This window comes from Betta splendens, chromosome 5 (assembly GCF_900634795.4).
Source record: "Betta splendens chromosome 5, fBetSpl5.4, whole genome shotgun sequence".
Lineage (NCBI taxonomy): Eukaryota > Metazoa > Chordata > Actinopteri > Anabantiformes > Osphronemidae > Betta > Betta splendens.
Genome location: NC_040885.2, coordinates 17,340,423 through 17,360,066, shown reverse-complemented (window position 1 = coordinate 17,360,066; position 19,644 = coordinate 17,340,423). Strand labels below are relative to the sequence as shown.

The window sequence follows — 19,644 nt, the reverse complement described above, 5'->3', positions numbered from 1 at the left end:
TATTTCTCTAAGTCTCTGTAAAGTCTAGACCTTAAAATGTGAGACTCCTGTTAATATTTGGCGTCATAACCTAAATATGAGTGAGTAAATATAATCTCGTTAGCGTTATTTGATTTCTGTGGAAGGTCAGCAGTGCAGGGCCGCCTCCACGCTGCCCATGTTGTCTTTTGCAGTAGCTGAATAAATTTGGCAGCTGAAAACGTTTGAGGTGAACCTGCTCCATATTCTAACAGACACCATTAGTTTTTCCTCCTCATACGTCTCAGGCCTCTCTCAGCACTGCTGTGGACAGTGTGGTTTGAGGTTGTTGCTTTCTTGCTTTAATTTCAAAACGGGTTTCAGGTTCTCTGCGCCCGTCGCTGACATTTCGGAAATTGGACTAATCTTGAGGACGTAGTTCTGCTTTGTTGCTTCCTTAATCTGGACAATGGTTTGTAGCAGTGCTAACACATGCAAAGGCGTAACAGCCACTCAGTTTTCAATTAATTGACGTAGGGTACCAAAAGTGCTGAGTCAGCGTCCAGGCCTTGTATGCGCCGTGCCCGACATGTAGGGACACATGCTGAACTCTAATGCCACTCTGTCTTTGTGTCTTTGCTGGACTCATCCGGGGTGTGTGTGTGTGTGGGTGTGTGTGTGTGTGTGTGTTGGGGGGGGGGGGGGGTCCAATAACAGCGAGTGTTGCTATAACTAGGATGATTCATTTTGTGACAAAGTGTAGTTTTCATTTCATCCCTAAAACGCAATTATAGCTCACATTTGGTATAAAGCCACTTTGTCCTGGCTGGGTTTAATTCCAGTGAGGACAGAAGCTGAACGTCGAGATAAACAGGGCTGTCAGTTAGGGGCAAAGATTGACAGGTGCTTCCAGCGGTTTCCTTTAATAGTCAAACGGTGGTGTCATAATTCATTTACTCCAGGAACACGGCACTGTGAAAGTGAAACTGTGGATCATTCACAGGGAAAGAGTAACAAAGACTCTAATGTATGAGCTTGGTAGCTAGTTACCGGTGGCCACGTTTACACTTTGTGAACCCAACTGGACAAACGTAAAGGGGGCAAATACACAGCAACATCCAGTCCTACTAGACTTTAACATATATTTCCATGCACAGTATTTTACTCACCAAAATGAATTATATGAAAATAAAAATTAAATGCAATCTGATTCGTGTGTATTAATTTGCATTACAAAATGTCCGAGCTCCCATTTTAATACGTTTTCATCTTTAAGTTAAATAAAAAGTAAAAATATTAACATACGACGACTTTTTGCATTAATGCATTAATAAAAGGAATATTTTAAACTATGGCATGTAATTAACTTTGGAGCCGACAGTTTTATAGTTTATTACTGTGGGGTTAAGATGCATAGGATTTTTTTTGCATAAGCTATTATGCGAAACGTATCCAGTAGCAAAAACAGAAACAATATAATGACATGCAGGAAAATGTACAATTAAAGGAAACCGAGTCGGTCCAAACGCCCACAGACTGAGCTCCGTCTGACACTAACACAAGTAGCAGGGAGTGCGTTAGCCACCCCCTTCAATAATGTTATTCTGACCCGACTCGGGAGGAGCTGAGTGGGTTTCCTACGGCAGGTGATGTGCTGAACTTCAAAGCAAGGCTCACGGATCATATCAGCACCTCGCATCTATAACAAACTGTGGCAACATTTGCTCCCAGCTCCACTCTGAGGTGTTTGGCATGTGCGGTTAAGTCAATGGTGGGTTGTGGCGAGCATATTGATTTTCCTTTTGGAGTCTCGCATGCATCAAATCAATCCTCCTTCCCACATTCTTCACCCACTCTCAGGCTGTGTCACCTGCAGATGACACTGAAACGCTGAGCCCACTTCCCTTTAATGCCGTTTCTTATGACCTGCGTGAAAACAAATAGATAAAAAGGAATAGTGAAGCGTGATGAGTCAGTGCAGGCGTCTTACTGTACAGCACATAAAAGCAAACAATGGGTTGGGTGACAGGGCTGCTGGAGGGGCCGTCAATAGGGTCATAAACACGCAGATACATAATGAAATAAAATAACCATGGAAACAACAATAAAAAAGCCTCCACTACGGCTACTTAGAAGGAGATTCTCCACCTTCCCACCTTATTCACTGTAAAGACAGCTTCTTTTCTGGACGTGAGATACCTGGATCCTATACACTGTGAAAGGGTTGTGCCCTTTTGGAACAACTCCACCAAGGAAGGGCCTGAGAACCACCACGCTGAGGAAATAAAATCAATAAGTGCAGCGCAACCTTAAGACTCGCAGCCTGTCAGGAGGATCAGCACAGTGTGCTATAGAAGCACGGCGTCAGCCTGAAATCCATACAGACAGATGTGTTATATCATAAGGAAGCCATTACCATAACAATAGTTGCTTGTAAAAATAGAGCGACTGAGATTCTGTGCATTTTGGAGACGAGATAAACGGCGGCATCCACCTTTTGTCTAAATAAACAGATTTCCTCTGGGACGTTTCAGATCTTCCGTTTACTTACATCTGTTCTTCAAGTTGAAATAACACTGAAGATAGTTTTCATTCATTTTCCTTTACATCCACTTAGAGCAAGAACAACCGGATCCTGTGCAACTGACTTTACAAAGGCAGTCTCTACAGCTGTTACACTGTAAAGTGCCTTGAAATGACTTTTGCTGATCCAGTTCTATATAAATAAACTGAACTGAACTCCGTACCACCGGATTCGCCCGTCGCACTCTGCGTCGCCTTGATCACCAGCACCGTTAGCTGAGGGCAGCCCTTTCATGGGACCTCAAGCTGAAGGCTCCGTTAGTCGTACATCAGCTGATCACAAGGCCCAAGGCATCGTACCAACAGTCGGAGGCCAGTTTAATTCAAGCAACGTGGTGACATACACGCGTCTCCGTGTCGTGCCTTCACCTGGGCACTCCCAGCCATCTGCTCATTACCACGCGCTCCCCTGATGAACGGCACAAAGGCAACGGCTGCGAGACAGCAACCACCAGATGAGAGGAGTCGCACGCTGCTCGTGCATCAGTGTTGAGTAAAACGAGGCCATCGCACCGACGCACTGCTGACCAGAGCCTAACAGAGTTTAGCCGCGCACCCTTCCTGCCTCGTCCTGCTTCGTCCCTCTTTTCATTCCCACCTGGAGAACTTCTGTTGTGGCCGGTCCATTCTCACCTTATCATTGCTGTCCTGTCCCACCCACAAGGTGTCATTTCTGACGAGAGCGCTCACAGTGCGTCTTCTACCGCAGCACAGGAAACACTCCTAAACAACGCCAGACATCTGCACTGGATCGGCCTCATCATCCACATCTCTACTGATGCGGCTCCACTTTACAGACGCGCTATCAGTCGGGATCTCCTTAGCGAAGGGCCCCGGGTGACCTACGGGACAAAGTGTGAATCACAATTTCTCAGATCAAGTCGAGCCGGGTGTATTCCCGCTGTCACATGTCATTCTATATCGCTCCTCATCGTCTTTATTTCCTGCTGGCTCTATAATAACAGCAAGAGTAAAAAAACATCAATACGAGGGTCACCGGTCCATCACAGGGCCACATATGAACAAACAACCACTCACTACAGCATATGGAGAGTCCAGTTAACCTAACTGGATGTGCTCACGGCACCTGGGCCACCGCATTGGTAGAATTAGTGACCATTGTTCATTGCAACAAAAGAACCTCTGCTGTGTGAGATCAGGATCCTATTATACAGTAGTTAAAGAAGGAACGAGGAAAGTAAAGTACAAGAGTAGATTCTCAGTAGAGGACGAGGGAAGGAGTCAACTGTCCACTCTGTTTCATTTAGTTCTTGTTCCCGTGACCTGCCACAGGGACCTGCCTCCGTGGCCCAGCATGCTTTGCTCTGCTCTTTTTCCCGGGTTATGAGCTGGTGTATTGTTTATGATGGAGGGAAGCAAAGCGCTGAGGTCCAACAGACACAAGCAAAGACGTCTTCCTCTGTTCTTAAACACTTGCGTGAGGTGCACTGCTTATCTTTTATCCTTCACTACAAACAGCAGCTCGTAGTGAGGAGCAGCGTCACTGGCTGCTTTTTGTTCCTTTCACTGAACATTTTATGAAGAAGAAGCTGACATTGTTTTATCTTTTACTACAAACAAATCTTTCGTTTGCCGTTTTTTTTTTAACTAGTGACTGAATGTGATTTTTCTTCTTCAGCCTGCAATATTTTAAATTTGCTGACAACTACAATCTGTTTAACCTGGAAACCTGTAGAAAAACAAGCCAGTGGAGCTCACGGACATTTAAGTCCAGGTAGTTTATAGCGTCTGCATCCGAACGACCCATTTCTTCAACTGTGTTTGTGAGACGCTTTGCTGAACTGTAGCTCTGCTCCACAACAACACCTTTATAATTGTACAGGACGAGTTTACGAGTTTTCCCCTGAAAGCATCACCACAACGTGCAGATTTTTCCTTATTAGAACATTGAGTCTATGATTAGTGTTGCTCATCTCTCCCCTGTTGAGCATAAATGGCTCCCTCTAAAATGTGGCATATAAATACGAGTGTTCCAGCTGTGACGATGCACTGTTTTTACAAGTCAACACGTTTGACAACAAGCCATTATGGGGCTGCACAAAGGTGCGCGGCACAAACCGCTGCCTCACTCAGGACCCAGCATCTTTCAGCGGCCTGCCAATTCTCCCTGTAGCCGCGCTGTTTATTTGCTCCATTATTCTTCCTGCACTTCACTTCTCAGACTCGTTGAATATGTGTTTTGGTTGCCATTCAGCATAACTAAAACATGTATTCTACAGTTGCTTTGAGTAAAAAGTAATTTTGGAGATGTGAACGTCCATCTGTGACACACATGAAGGACTAGTAGTCGCTGATGCTCCCACTACTTAAAAAGTAACATTCAACTCATTCTCCTACGATCCAAAGCTCACAACTGCTCAATTCCTGACCTTGTAAAAGCGCTGTCCTGGTTCTACACCGTGTTCACAGCCTGGTTTTTGCTTTTCTCATAAAATAGCTGCACGCCACACACTCTGCACGGGATTCATGGCACCCATGAAATTGGCTTCTCTTACGATCACGTTTGGTGCAGTCTCACAGCTCTCTTTATCTGTTTGTGCTCACAGGCATCTCCCCCACCGCTGATGAAACGCATCAGCTTTCAGTGGCAGTGAAGGCTCCGTGTGCTGTGGCCTCGTGCTGGTTTTTAACAGTTTACCCCTGCTGTCCTTGCTACAGCATCATTGTCATTTGTGACTCCAGCTGTTGCTTCTTAGACAAAACGCCCACAAAACGATTTTTCATTTGACGCTTCTTCCAGACCTACAGTAAAGTTTTAATTTACACCTTGATACAAAACAGCAGGTACAAGTAAAGATATCATCATGATTTTACAGTGCAATCTGTACTGAACAAATGTTTAAACCAAAGCTTTTTATTGTAGAGTAGCAGTAGGTGATATTTAGCCCTTTATGTGGCCAGTGCTGGTAAAACAAAATGAAAAGCCATTAAGTCATATTATCAATAATCATAAAATATAATAATGTCACTAATCACTTTATTATTCATTAGTGGCCATGCTGTAAATCAAACACTTTCCTTCTGCAATGATTTGCTCAGTAGATACCAATTTCTGTTTTCCCAACTAAAGAGAGTAAATCAGTCTTCTTTCCTTTCAGCTTCTACTTGTTTGCTATAAGATGTGCATTTGTAGAGTCCACATGATACCATGTCCTCTGATCTAACCTCTAGCGCCACCAAGACGTTGACATTAAACGCTTTGCTGTGACATTTAGAGACGTGTGGTCTCTACAGGATTAATTGTAATAACTTTGAAGCCTGAATATTCAATTAGCAGCGTCTTCATCTCAGGGTTAGAGTCACTTCGGGCGTCCCTGTGTTGTCGTGCTGACACTGCTGGCACCGGTGCGATCGTACCCATCACCAAGTGTTAGATGATAGCCATGGCTCTTACATGCTTGTCAGGTCCTATTGTTTTTAAGTCACTTCCTTCCCTTTGTGAGCGCACACCCACACCTCCTTTAGCTGACCAGATGCGGGTGGTGGTTCCGACCATTAAAACAAAATTTTTGTTGCACTTTATGTTTTGCATAGTTTTCAATGTGATACAGACGTCTTCTGTTTTGCTTTGAATGTGATTTAAACAATTTACGTCAGGTCTGTTTACTATGAAACACAAATGTTTCTGCTGTTTACGTAGATTTAGCTGTTATTGTGAGTAGGCAAATAAAATATAGAAGTAATTACACTTCACTGCTGTTGTTAAGGGGTTTAAATTGCTAAAATACACGGCTTCATAATGAGAAGAAAGTTTAATTATATAAAACAGACGAACAGTTTTCGGCGGTGCATGCTGATAATGCATTATGATTGATCCAACCGGGGGGTCTGGGGGAAACTCTCAGGAGGCTCCAGAACTCTCAGCACAGCCGGAGCACTTTCTGTTCACCTTACTGCTTAATTAATTAACACTTTTGTCCCTTGAGTAGTCCATGCTCAAACTATCAATTTTAAATGTGCGCTCTCCCATCAGCAACCTTGATTATCAAAGCGATCATGAAAGCAAAAAGAACATTCTCTGATTAATAATGAATGCTGAAAGACAGAGAAGGAGAGAGCTCTCGCTAACTGTTACTGTGACAGGCACTGCAGATATTTCTTTACTTTTTCTCTGAATAAATGTCCAAACACAGGAGCGTGTGTGTGAGAAGAGCTGAAACGAATTCAATCTTTGCAAAATATAACAAAAACACAATTTTCTCTCTGATTATCTGCACCGAATCCCTGTTGGATCTTTCTTCACCCGGTTTCAGCATCTTGCCATTAGGCCGTTGTGCTACAGCTCACATCGCACGTTGTTTTAAATTAGATTGTGGCTGACCACTGTGCAGCTCCATCAGAGCAACGGCGGCCACGGCGCTTTGCTCAAGGGCACCTCGATAGTGGCAATAATCCCAAAGCTTAGTTTAATTGAAGTTTTGTTTTTGTCTGCATAAATCCATTCGCCGTCTGTGGATTTGACATTATTTTAATGTCCACTGATATCAAGTCACATGGAAAACGCCTGTAGCCAGAGACAGAATTTTATGCTTACATGCACTCCTGGGTGCAGCAGCGAAAAGCATTCAGACAGGGCACAGAGGTTGCAGTGGAGGATACATGGATTACATGTGCTCCCCTTGAGAGACTTTGTGAGTAATCTGTGAAGGTAGGGTAGTACGTATGGTAACTCTTCTCTTCACTTCCCTAATGCTTAAAAATATCATGTTCTGTAACACGTGCAACATGTAATGCCTCCAGAATATTTACTGATGTATTGTGAGCTAAAGCGTCCTAATTTTAACCTTACTAACGATACCATCTTTAAATATTGGCATCTGTTTTGCATATTGACACTGGTCTGTATGCATCCATGTGTAGCCACCTATTCAAATGTACCGACACTGACAGCACATCTAGTCTTCCCTGCTGACTTGAGTGCTCTATTGAGCCATGCTCAGTATGGGCTTTGGACCTAAAATGTGAGGCAAGAGCGCACGGTAAGCCAACCAAGAGTGGCGTAAGCAGTCCTTCTCCAAGATCCCGGTCCCCCTTTATCTCTCTCTACCAAGCGCTCTCCCTCACTCTCTCACTTGCATTCTCTGTTGTTGTGATGAGCCACTGCAGTGGGAGAAGGACTTTGATCCACTGTCTTGACAGCCGCCTGCCAAATTCTCTCTCCCCACGCAAAAATGCACAGATACTGCCTTCCAGCAGTAGGGCCCACTTATTTGTAATCTCATAGATTACTGTCCTCAGGCTTAAGCGTAATGAGCCACAAACATCCAAGAAAAACATGTTATTTTCAGTTTAACTTTAAGGTTTATCTTGGTTTAAAAGAGGTCTAGCAATGGGGTGGGACATTAGTAATGTAGGTCTCATTTTATTTATAGCACTTAGCTTTAACTCCCAGTGCTGATGGCAACCTTCTGTCTTTAACTCTTGATGTGGTCTCATAAATATGAATGATAACTTACTGTATATAAAAGCAAACTCTTTGTATATGGGCTGTTTAGTTTTTGATGTGTTTAGCAGTTACATTTACTTTTACAGTATCTTCAAAGGCCACTGCCATGATCAGAATAGCTCTCTCAGATGTCGCTGCTATATTTAATAGCTAATTGTTTTAACTTAACCAATTAAGCACAACATAAAAACCAAACACACTTCAAAATCAAATTAAGAAGAAAAACATGTATGAACATTTGCAAGTGCTAAAGGTGGGAAAAATCATGATAATACAAAATACTAACACAAAGTCCTACTGTACATGTAAAATATAGAAGCTTTCAGAGAATTAAGCTTCACGTCATCTCCTAATTAGGACGACTAAGCCAGTTGGCCGTTAAAATATTATACCTAACTCACATATTACTGTTTTCCTGATTAATTTCCTAACGTGAACAAACACTTAAGATGAAGCAGTGTGGCTCTGACCTATGTCATTCTTATTCCATCATCTCATATCAACACTATTTCCTATATTTATATATTTCCACTGAATGAAAAAAAATCTCATAAACTAAAGTTAGCATTTTTCATTTTCCCTCAGTCTTCCCAACAGTCTTCAGTGAGTCCCCTGGGAAAAATGCCTAATAATAAAAAATAAAACAAAACACACTCCCCCATATTTTTCCTGTGCATGCCCAGGTTTCTAGAGAAAAAAAATGTCGCTGAATAATGTTTTTTTTCCCATGATGTGCTTTCTCTCTCCTTGCTGTTTCGCCTTCAAGCGAGACTCTTCTGTAAAATATGGCGTTCCATATTACTTGACCATGTGTATTGGACAGAATGAATATTACATTGCTGGGAAGGACGGCAAGTTCAACAAAGCATCAGATTTTTCCACAGTCCCTCATCGGTGGCAGTGGCAAAATGTTTGAGGAAACCAAAACAAAGCATCGAACCCACGTCCCCTAAAACGACTGTTCACACCTCGTACAGATAATGTAATGCAAAAATATGAGCTAATAGAGCGCCTGCAGAAGCAGGACTAGCTCCTACATTAATACACACACACCACCCAACACTGTCAAATGTGAATAACTGGACTCTCAATGAACAGCATGTGTTCTACAATAAAACCAACATTCATTCAGGACTTATTCAGTGAGGGGACGCTTGGTCGACACGTGTCCAACACGAGACTGACAGACCTCCGTGGACAGTATAATTAACATGCACGCATGCAGGCTGTGCTTCCTTATCATTATATGAAGCTGCAGGGACGAAGGTGACGCACCTTATTTACCCAGGTGGGAGGAAGGCGGCGCTCCTGTCCTGGTGGTGAACTGGTCAATAAGCAGGTCACACGGTTTCACAGAGGCCTTTAGCTCCTTCCACACACTCTGTCCTGTCCACGCGCGTTCCTCACGCGCCTCTTCATTCTTTGTGGACGGTAAAATGCTCTGCACGAGGCAGAACCTTAGCAGCTACAGTCAAAGTGTCACATCTATGCTAGCTGTAGATTTAGCATTAGCTACCGTCACAGTTGATTAAAACTTTGGCAGTTTAGTAAAGTTGTTTTATTACTAAAAACGCCAAACATCCGCTTTCATAATTGCGCTTAATATTAATATCTAAATGCGCGAATACAACCGTTAAACCGAGTAAAGGTGAGACGGAACGCCGTGACGATTGGTGGAAAGTTCAATCGCAACCGCCTTCTCTCGACCTCCGGCTAATGCGTCGCCATGACGTCATTTTCTTCGCTTTCCACGTTTTAACCCAGAGATCGTCTCTAAGGTAAACGAGTGTCGGCGGTGCAATAAAGCGTTTGACCAGACGTTCAACGCATAGCACCGAGGGGGGCGCTGTTTCACTCTTTATACCAGGCAAAAAACGGTTGACAATCTATTGAGTCAAACTGATTCAACATCAGTTTCATTTTTAAAAATCAAGCCGCCATCAGACATAATAAATAACATAGAAAATAACATCAATTTTCATCTGCTACAATCAGCACAATTCTAGCACGAACAGAATAGGCAGAGTTATTGACATTTTAAATCACAGTGCCACTTTTAGGCCCACATAGAAAGGTGTGCCAGTCTATCGCTCTCTTTTTCTCAACATAATTACATCATGCTCACTATAATTTTGCACACTTCTAAACTGCGAATCCAAGAGGAGCTGAAATGCAGCTCATATGGTGGATGTGAACCATTGGGTCTGCTGTAAAATTAAATGCACCATAGCAACACTGTCTGGACCCCAGACCCCGCGCTCGCTCGGCAGGACTGACATTAATAGATGGCCGGCCTCTGTGGCAGAGCTTTAGCGCAATAACCCATCAGTCAGCGCTCAATCCAGGTCTGGATGTGGCCACCCTCACCTCTATGCACCTGCGTGACTGATGACCGGTGCAGCACATGCAGAGCTGCAGCGAGCAGCGCTCTGTCACTGCCCGCGCAGGGAGCGGAGCAGCGTCCGACCGCCATTAGAACCCTGGGTTCTCTGCGACTTGTTGTCACCTCTGCTAAATTCACCTTTCCAAGCTGAGACGCACATACTGGACTTTGACCCCATGGGCTGGAAAAGTTGTAGCGAACAAATTCAAAACTCGCCGAACAACAGCACAGGGTGTATTATAGTTCACTATAATATGAGTATAAATACAAAAGGCACCGAGCAGCTCACCTGGTGCACAATACCTGCATCTGCAGTCACAGAACTGATCTCCCCCTAAACAAGCTGCTGATAAGACGGCGTCTAAACTTTGATGGGCAGGTTTTCTCCATCACAAAATATGAGCTGGAAAATGAGTTCTGCCAGAGTAATCAGTGAGTTATTGCTATCAGCAGATGTATTATGTGTAGCGGGGCAGCGAAGATTGTATCTCATTAAATGTGAAATCCAGTGAAGCAATTAGAACCCTATGAGTCAGTCGCTGTTTGCGCAACATATGCGGCAGATAAGTCACAGGTGCTGAACCGCGGACGTGATCAAGGCGCGAGGTGTTGAGGGACGTGAGGGATCGGATGGATTAGTGCGAGGCGTAATGAGTGTGACCCTTCCAGCAGAGACACAAAGCAACAACAAGCACTTGGCACTGGCCCCTACACTGATTGACTTGTCACCGCAGTGGGTGAGATAAGTCTCTGTCAACACTGGGCGCGCTGTGCCAACACCACACCATTAACATTGTTGTTTTTTCCGCACAGCATTAAAATGCAATCAGCGTGACTTATTGTGGTCAGTTGTGCATTAAGACACAATCACCACCAACTTTTCAGATCATTTGCTTGATGCTGAACTCCAATTACAGTGAAGGTCAGCGAAATGCCCAATCCCTCAGACGTCTGCACCTGCTGTGGACACGGCCAACTGCACAAATGGGATTTATGTCTTTGCGAGTGTTTGTATTGACACTTATTCCAAAGCATTTATTGTGTTTATTTAATATTCTTGATCATTTCTGGTCTCTTGAAATTGGGAGGGTACTTCAGCTGAAGAGATACTGGCCAGAGGTCAAAGGTCACTGTGACTGCACATCTGTCATTGCCAGTGGGGAATTTGGTCACATGAGAAATGGATCAGAAAAAAAGAGAACAGACGTGCAGGTAAATGAACAGTGGAGGTGGTTATTCTAGATTTTTTGCCTTAAACAAGGTTAAAGGGAGCAGATGACTGTAACACTGTAAGATTACAATCAGTACTGATTGTAATTCTGTCCCTCGATTCAAAAGACTGGATCCTGCAAGGGGTTGGTCCCCGTTTGGGCTCAGCTAATCAGAACCACATACATGTAGCTGCACAGGTCCAGCATCATCTAATACTAATGTATTTAAGGAATATTAACAAACACTGACATTAAGATTTTAATGAAATTCTTGCTTCTGTCTTTGTCCGACAGCAATAAAACAGTTTTCATATGTTTGATGATGGATAAGTCAAGCTGAGTCCTTTTCAGTGGCACACTTCAAAGCTTTCATCACTTCTTCTCACTGTGTCGTGAGAATTTCGAATGAGCTTTCACCCAGAGACTTTAATATTTGCAAAAAGTTAATTGGTATTATCAAGTCTAGGTAATACGTTTGCTTATTTCCCCCCAGTTTTGCCTGGGGTCATGTTCTACTGAATTAGTCCAGTCATTTTCATATTCAGATACACCGATAATGAACTGAAAATGACAAACATATTAAAATAGCATTTATTTATAAAAACAGCCTGAGGTTCCTCATGCGCCGCTCCCACGGTTTGCTCTGTGCGGAGACAGCGGCCGAGCTGCACCTCTGCGCATGGAGCCGAGCGCTACTGTATGAGAAGCACACGCTGCTTCCCTAAGAAGCCAAATGAAAAACAGCCAAGTCAATTATTTGTTTTCTCCACTAAGGCTGCGCGCCTTCATTAGAGGGAAGAACCATGAAGATCCACGTATCGGACGCTTCCCACGGGCCTCGCTGCCGTGTGCGCGCTTAAGGGTCTCTGGAGATGGGAAAAGGTGCCACACAATCCCACAATCAATATTCCTGTAGATTATGTTCCTTGGTGCAGCAGAGGCATTGATTTGCCAACCAAACACGCTGGTTAAGGTGCGTCAGGCCCAGAGCAACTACACTGAAATGGATTTGTGGAAGGACAAGTGCTTTTCCTCGCTATGAGTCTTACATGCTGCATTACACAGATGAAGTGTGGTTTTGGTGTATTGTTTTTTTTACTCTCTCACGGTTCAGAGAAGTAGAAGGAAAAACAAAACCTGCAAATGTAATCAGTGATGTGACGCCTATAGTTTTGTGTTTTCAGTAACTGTTTGACAAAATGCTTTTCATCAACGACTGTAGCCAAACATTAACTTCACAGAGTGTTTGCACAAATTAGGATGCTATTTAATTACAGCAGAACAATCGATGCTATCAATAAAGTGAGGAAGCCAAGCGTCCGACCTAATTTTCCTTTGCGCTACAAACAAGCCCACGTGTGCGTTTCTGTCCACTCTGCCTCATGCTGCAACAAAACGCTTGTATTTATAAAAATGACATACGAATAGAAGGTTAATTTATTATTTTCATCCCATATCACTGTAGGTTTTACTCCTCTCTTCACCTTCACCTCAGGCATTTATTTGTTTCCAAGGACTGAGAATTCTCTGAGAAACTTTTTTAATAAGGGCCTGTGAAATTATTTGCTGTACCAGCACTGTACTACTCTGCCATTATGTTCCTCGCGACGTTCTCCCAGGTGTTTTCTGTCCTTAATGGGATGCCGCGCACACGCCTTGTCTTAGATGACACAGCGTGCTGCTCTCTCCTCCCTGCCTGCGCCGTTGATTCATTGGCTGGTGGATTGAGAGGCTTCACTTGCAATTTGGGAAAATAATGTAATCTCAGGATGGGCAGAATTGTTGAACCCTCTCTGAGATTACTCTCTCTGTCTGCTTCACTGATTACCGATCACAGGCAAGAGAAAGAAAAGAAAGCCTTCCCTCTATTGTACGCTGCTATTTTCATTCTCACCTCATCTGTCTGGTGAGAGTTATTCTCAATAGGTTTTGGAGAATTGGCTGCCTCTGTGCTACTCGCCTTCCTTATTTCTCCTGCCTGCTGCTGTGGCACTGTTTTTAAAATCCATGAGCAGGAGTTGAGTTTTATTGTCTGTTTGTTTGGACTGGTAAGTAATTAACGGATAAAACTGAGTAATAGCACAGCAAACATGACAGAGGAATAAAGGGGCTCCGGTCTGATCACAGTGATGTTGATAAGTGAAGAGTTTAACACGTTTGGCTGTTTGGAAATTAAAACGTCATCTGTAGAAACTGGTGCTGCTGAAAATGGTTGGATTTGATCAGAGTCTGCGGTGAATTAAGAGCTGCAGCGTTGCAGCCACGCGGTCAGGACAGATGGACGGATGGACGGATGGACGGATGGACAGATGGACGGATGGACAGATGGACAGATGGACGGATGGACAGATGGACAGATGGACGGATGGACAGATGGACGGATGGACGGATGGACAGATGGACAGATGGACAGATGGACAGATGGACGGACCTCTGCCTCTGCTGACAGAAAGTGTCCCCTCATTAATGCTGCACAGCACTGGTTCTTCAGAACTCGGAGGTCAGGACCCTAATTCATGCACGTAAAGGGACCTGAGATACTGAGTTGCGACAGCACATGGTGTGGAAATGACTTGAATGTAGGAGCAGCAGGTCAGATGAGATAATAGATGTAAACCAATAATCAAAAACAAGAATCCTTTACAAATTTGACTGTACATCATCGTCGCTCAAGACAAAAAGCTTAATCTAACTGAAAATAATACAGAAACTGTTTAATTGTGACCAGATCAGAGGAGCTCCTCCTCACGCTCCTCCATCATCCTCCAGTCTTCACCTCTCACTTTTATTACCAGCATGTGGTGCACCCTCCAACAAACCCCCCCGTGACTGCTGGGCTGCTGAGGTGTGTGAAGAACTGAGCTTGAGTTTTGGATGGGGGGAAAAAATGACTCATCAAGATATCTGGAGGAGTCTTTCCAAAAGTTAATGGTCCAATTAAAATGTCCGTCCAAGTGACAAATTCGTTTGAGGCCCGGCTCTGAACTCCGAAGCGCAGAGGCGCTTCCTTAACAGAAGGCGTGAGTGCACATCGCCATTCACGCCCACTGTTAAACGAGCTCATCTGGTGGGACTTCCTGTGATGAATGGCAGGAGTAAAGGAAGTATTAGAGGGGAGTGGAGGCTGAATGGCTGCCTTGCATCAATGTAGACCAAGGAGGAAGAGAGAGTGAGGCTATTACTACTTCTGACGCGGTGAGATAGATGTCACCCTTATTTGCCATCAGATTTGGGAAGCCGCGCGAGGTGCAGCTCTCAGCCACTACATCACATGGACGTAATTAAATGAGTGAGAGCGCTGACTGCTCCTCTGAGCCCAACGCTGGCGCCTGAACAAAAGGACCTTTAACACATAGGTGAAACAATGTACACTGACAGGTGTCGTCACACAGCAGCGCTTTAATGAGCCGTAAAGCAGCGGGCCGCGCCATCCTCCAGAAAACATGGATGTTAATAATAGAAAATCCAATGAATGAGCCCATTTCAGCCCTGGTGAAACGTGTAGCTGTTCAGAGAATACGATGAAAAATGCAGGCGGAGACGCAGCGAGGCGAGGCCTGTTAGACGTCAGGCGGGTTTGTGCGCTCGCATCACGGCGCCGCCGCTGTCTTCAGCGGCTGGCTAGCATCTTTAGCACGCGGCCCGGCGTCACGCGGCCCGGCGTCGCGGCGCCGGCAGGCGTCAGGCCCGGCCGCGGCGCCGAGACCCCGCTAGCGCTGTTTATCCGGGATTTCCTGGCTGCTCTGGTCCCCAGTGATGGATGGCACCGGTCCAAATCCTTGAAATGCTGCACTTTAATCTTTGTTTACTCTGTGTGTGACAGCTCCTACTAATCCCAACAGCGGCCCGGCTCCACCAAGGTCCCGCGGAGCCTGGGGTGAGAGGAGGCTGGAGACCAGCTAAACGCGACGGCTGCTGGAAAACGGTGCTACTGGAATACGGAGAGTCAGCGATGAGCCTCAGCCTGGCTTCATTCTGCTCTCACGTCATGTTATCGCATGCATGAAATGCTGCAGTTAAAGGTAAGAGTCAGGTCACTCGTGTCCAGCACCTTAATAATGAAGATAAATGGAATTCACATATTTCTGTTAAACAGGTTGAATTAATAGTCAGTTTGAAGGCGTTGTTTTCTAACGAAACCCAACAAGGCCGAACATTTTGAATTTCTGCAGATCTGCACTAAACTGTCAACAGCTTTAAATACACAGATTTCACCAGATCGCAAACGTAGCTGGACCGACGCCCAGAAAATCTATTCAGAGTGGATTTTCTTCTATTAAAGTCAGTTTTGAGAACGCACTTAGTCCTTCACCTTGAGTGGAGAATGTGAAACTTTAACTTCTCGCGGCCGCTCCGGTTCCGTCAAAGCGGCCGGGCCCCGTGGCGGCGCCGCAGCGAATTGTGCTCTATCTCTCCACCCAGATGCATTGTTCCCCCCATAAATCATCCATTAGCCACAAAGGCTTTCATTTACATCACACAAGCAGAAAGGAGCTCACTGCGCGTCCGCAGACCCGGACCCTCGTCCGGCTCCACGCAGCTGCAGCCTTCGTCAGCGGCGCTCGTCGCGGCGGGCGGCTGATTAAGCGCCGGCCGCCGGTGTGATGTCACACTCGCTCGCTCTCCAGCGCTCCCACTCCTCCATACATTGACTTTCATTCGTGCCCTGCTCCTTTTTTATGTTACATCTGTTGAGAATGCCTTGAATAAAAGTCGACTCGTTAACTAAAATCACATCCTCCTTCCTCCAACGTCCTCATACTGAATATTGTATATACCACACATTTTTTATGCATTGCCGTTATCACTGCGAGAAACAACAGCAGTACGTTGGAGCTGTGTTTGCCTTCAGCCATTAGTTGGAAACAGCTCCACATAATTTATCCACTCGCTGCTCAAGCTGCGGCTTCAGCTGTAAGATTTTACCTTTGCAGGTGGACTCGTCCTTCCCTATTACACAGCACCTGCCGGGCTTCTACATTTCACAAATTGTCAGTAGCCGTGAGACATTTGTATGTTGTGTTTTCTGAATCCACGTGTGTGCGCCTGCTGCACAATCCAACATGACAGCTTCAAGAACAGTCAGGAACATTGGATTTGCTCTTAAAAAACTCACCTTTTGCTGTACGTCGCTGTTTTGAATGAATGGAAGTTAAATTACTATATGACTCTGTCGGGCGTGAAGGCATTAACGATGCCAAATCCTCCCATTTAGAGATCCCAGGTGTGTTCCCAAATCAAATTGCGCTCTGTCGGCCTTTGTCCAAGCCGCGTGTTAGTGAAAACTAATTTTCCCTGCTCAGTCGAGGCTCCGCGGGGCCACTGAGGTGTGTGCTTTCTGAGCACAGCTGTCAGACTGCATCCAGACCTTCACTGAGAGCAGAGACGACCTCACACCCCGAAGCGGCCGCTGAGACGTGGCGACGGCCAGACGGGCGGCTGGAGCTGGTTTTGGTTGCGTGGCTTCACGTGAGCAGAGTTTCATTAGCGGTTGCATCAGCGCACGCCCAGACTCACATCCATTGGGGTGCGGCGTTGTCTGGGTTTAAACTTTGCATTGATATGATGAAAAGCTACTAATACGGCGGTTTTTCTCTCTGAAAGCAACTTTTAACATTTTTCCACTACATCAAATATTTATTGCGAGCTTCGCTGACACTTGTTATGGACTTGAGTTGAGGCATAAATAAATAAAAAATGGGAGACTTTGGAGCGAAGCAGTGTGAGGTTAACTTTTCCAGAATTGTACAAGTGACCAGCACATATACCAAAACGCTGGTGCAGTTCAGTTAAATATCCCATTTAAATGCATGGGCTGCAGCAGATGGCAGCGCTATAGAGTGCAGTGGAGGTATGCAGAAGAGAGAGGATCTCGGCAGGCGCAGAATCTGAATACGGACTTACGGATAACTTCACGTGGGATAACTTCATTTTCTGTGACAATTGCTCCGACGACGGCCTCCGTTCTCTCCGTTCTTCCTCCGAGGTCACGGTCGCACGCGGCCGCGTTGTCCGTCGACGCTGGCTGCTTCACATCAAGGATGCTCAGCGTTAATAACACCTGAAAGGAAGAACGATGACTCGCAGCCTCAACTGTAATTAGGTTTAAATAATACATTGGTGTCTGTACTGCTGGCAAAATTACCAACAAAGCGCTAATTACACTGCTTCTCATTCAGCCTCAGTCCAATTCATTGACTTGACTGTGTCTCTAAAATCCTGTTGCTTTTTTATCTCATTGTTTGATGTTAAATAGCTACAGAGCTGCATTAGACAGCAGGTCAATAGCATTAGAAGGACTAATTAAAGCAATAAAGTCTGTCGGAGTTTTTGCACTTAGCAGCTCTCTGCACGCTTTCAACATGTCTGACCTACTTGTCGAAGCAGCCTGAACCAGCGCTAAGCCTTAAGGTCAGAGAAGCCTTCAGTCCAGCAGCTCAGCGCAGCTCCGGCTGCAGAGGCTGATGTCAGGGCGTCCCGCGGTCGTCTCCCAGACGCAGGTCCATGTCGTCTCATATCACAGCACCTGCTGCGACGCGCCGTTTGTTTGGGCCACAGCAGCCAGCGTGCGTTTTCTTGTTTGCACTTTAAATGAAATCACAGGAGTCACAGAACAGCTCCTCGGTCCCGGCGCCGCGGCAGAAAGGCTGCTTTGTTGAGGCATTAAGATATTCATGAATATGCTCACTGTGGCATTGCAATTATAATTACATATGTCTAATCCTCATTATCTGCTGCGCAAAGTCTCTGTCCATGAGTTCTTTTGAATGTAGGCTTGAACTAAGCCACAAATGCATTAACAAAGGTGAATTATGAGGCCAGAGCTCTGTGTTGATGCATATTAGATTCCTATTTGCATTTGGGCTCCCTAACAGCGAGAAGCTAATGCATGAAGGCAGCGGCAGCAGCAGCCACGGGTCCAGTGTGATGCCGGTGTCTGTTATAATCGATCTGTTAGGGGTTTCGTAATAAACGGCTCCATGAAAAAAATGAAAATAACACATCTTGTTTGGATTAAACTACAAACTGTCTGCCTGCCTGTCTGTCTATTTGTCTGTCTGTCTGTCTGTCTGCCTGCCTGTCTGTCTATTTGTCTGTCTGTCTGTCTGTCTCTGTCTGTCTGTCTGTCTGTCTGTCTGTCTGTCTGTCTGTCTGCCTGCCTGCCTGCCTGCCTGCCTGCCTGTCTGTCTGTCTGTCTGTCTGCCTGTCTGTCTGTCTGTCTGTCTGTCTGTCTGTCTGTCTGTCTGTCTGTCTGTCTGTCTGTCCGTCTGCCTGTCTGCCTGTCTGCCTGTCTGTCTGTCTGCCTGTCTGCCTGTCTGTCTGTCTGTCTGTTTACTGGTCTGCCTGTCTGCCTGTCTGTCTGCCTGTCTGTCTGCCTGTCTGTCTGTCTGTCTGTCTGTCTGTCTGTCTGTCTGTCTGTCTGTCTGTCTGTTTGTTTACTGGTCTGCCTGTCTGCCTGTCTGTCTGCCTGTCTGCCTGTCTGTCTGTCTGTCTGTCTGCTGTATCTAACGCTACATTCCAACACGTTCCCTGCTGATCCTCTGCGTCCCTACAAGACCAACATAGTTGATTATGGTAATGTAATTGACTTTCTCTCCAGTATTTCCTTTTGCTCACCAGATTTGTAACAGCTCATTAGGTCTGACTGCAGCGCTTTCGTGCAGAGGAACAAACTCTCTACATTCCTTTCAATAACGTGACCAGTTGGATTTGGCTGCTATGAAAGAACAGAGGAATAAATAATACAAATGTTTACAGCTCGTGTAGTCGCTAATTCCTTAAACTGTGTTTAAATATATTAGTTCCCGTATGTGTGCGCTTGACCAAACTTCAGAAGTTCTGTATCAGAACCAAAGCCCGGCCTGGTTTACAGCTGATCACATCTGTCCTGCTGTGAGGCTCCATCTGCTGAAATCAGGCTGACTGCGAGAAGTTTGGATTCCTCAGAGCCTCTGAAAGCGTCTGTAGAAACAAATAGTGAACTTTGAAGCTTGTTGTTTATAGCAAGTGGTAGTTGTGGGGTTAGTTAAATGTTGGAGCGT

General features: G+C 45.2%; 1 protein-coding gene across 2 annotated transcripts in view; it reads right to left on the bottom strand.

Annotated features, from left to right (window-relative positions):
* The window catches only part of igsf21a (immunoglobin superfamily, member 21a), a 148,585-nt gene extending 138,840 nt beyond the window's left edge, over positions 1 to 9,745 (bottom strand). The window contains exons 1-2 of one of the 2 annotated variants that reach the window (XM_055508707.1): positions 9,284 to 9,745; positions 3,175 to 3,383 (exon numbers count right to left, since the gene is read on the bottom strand). The gene's annotated coding sequence lies outside the window, so the exon portion shown is untranslated. The remainder of the gene's footprint in view (positions 1 to 3,174; positions 3,384 to 9,283) is intronic. The other variant, XM_041070803.2, reaches the window with a different exon arrangement.
* Positions 9,746 to 19,644: the final 9,899 nt, after the last annotated feature.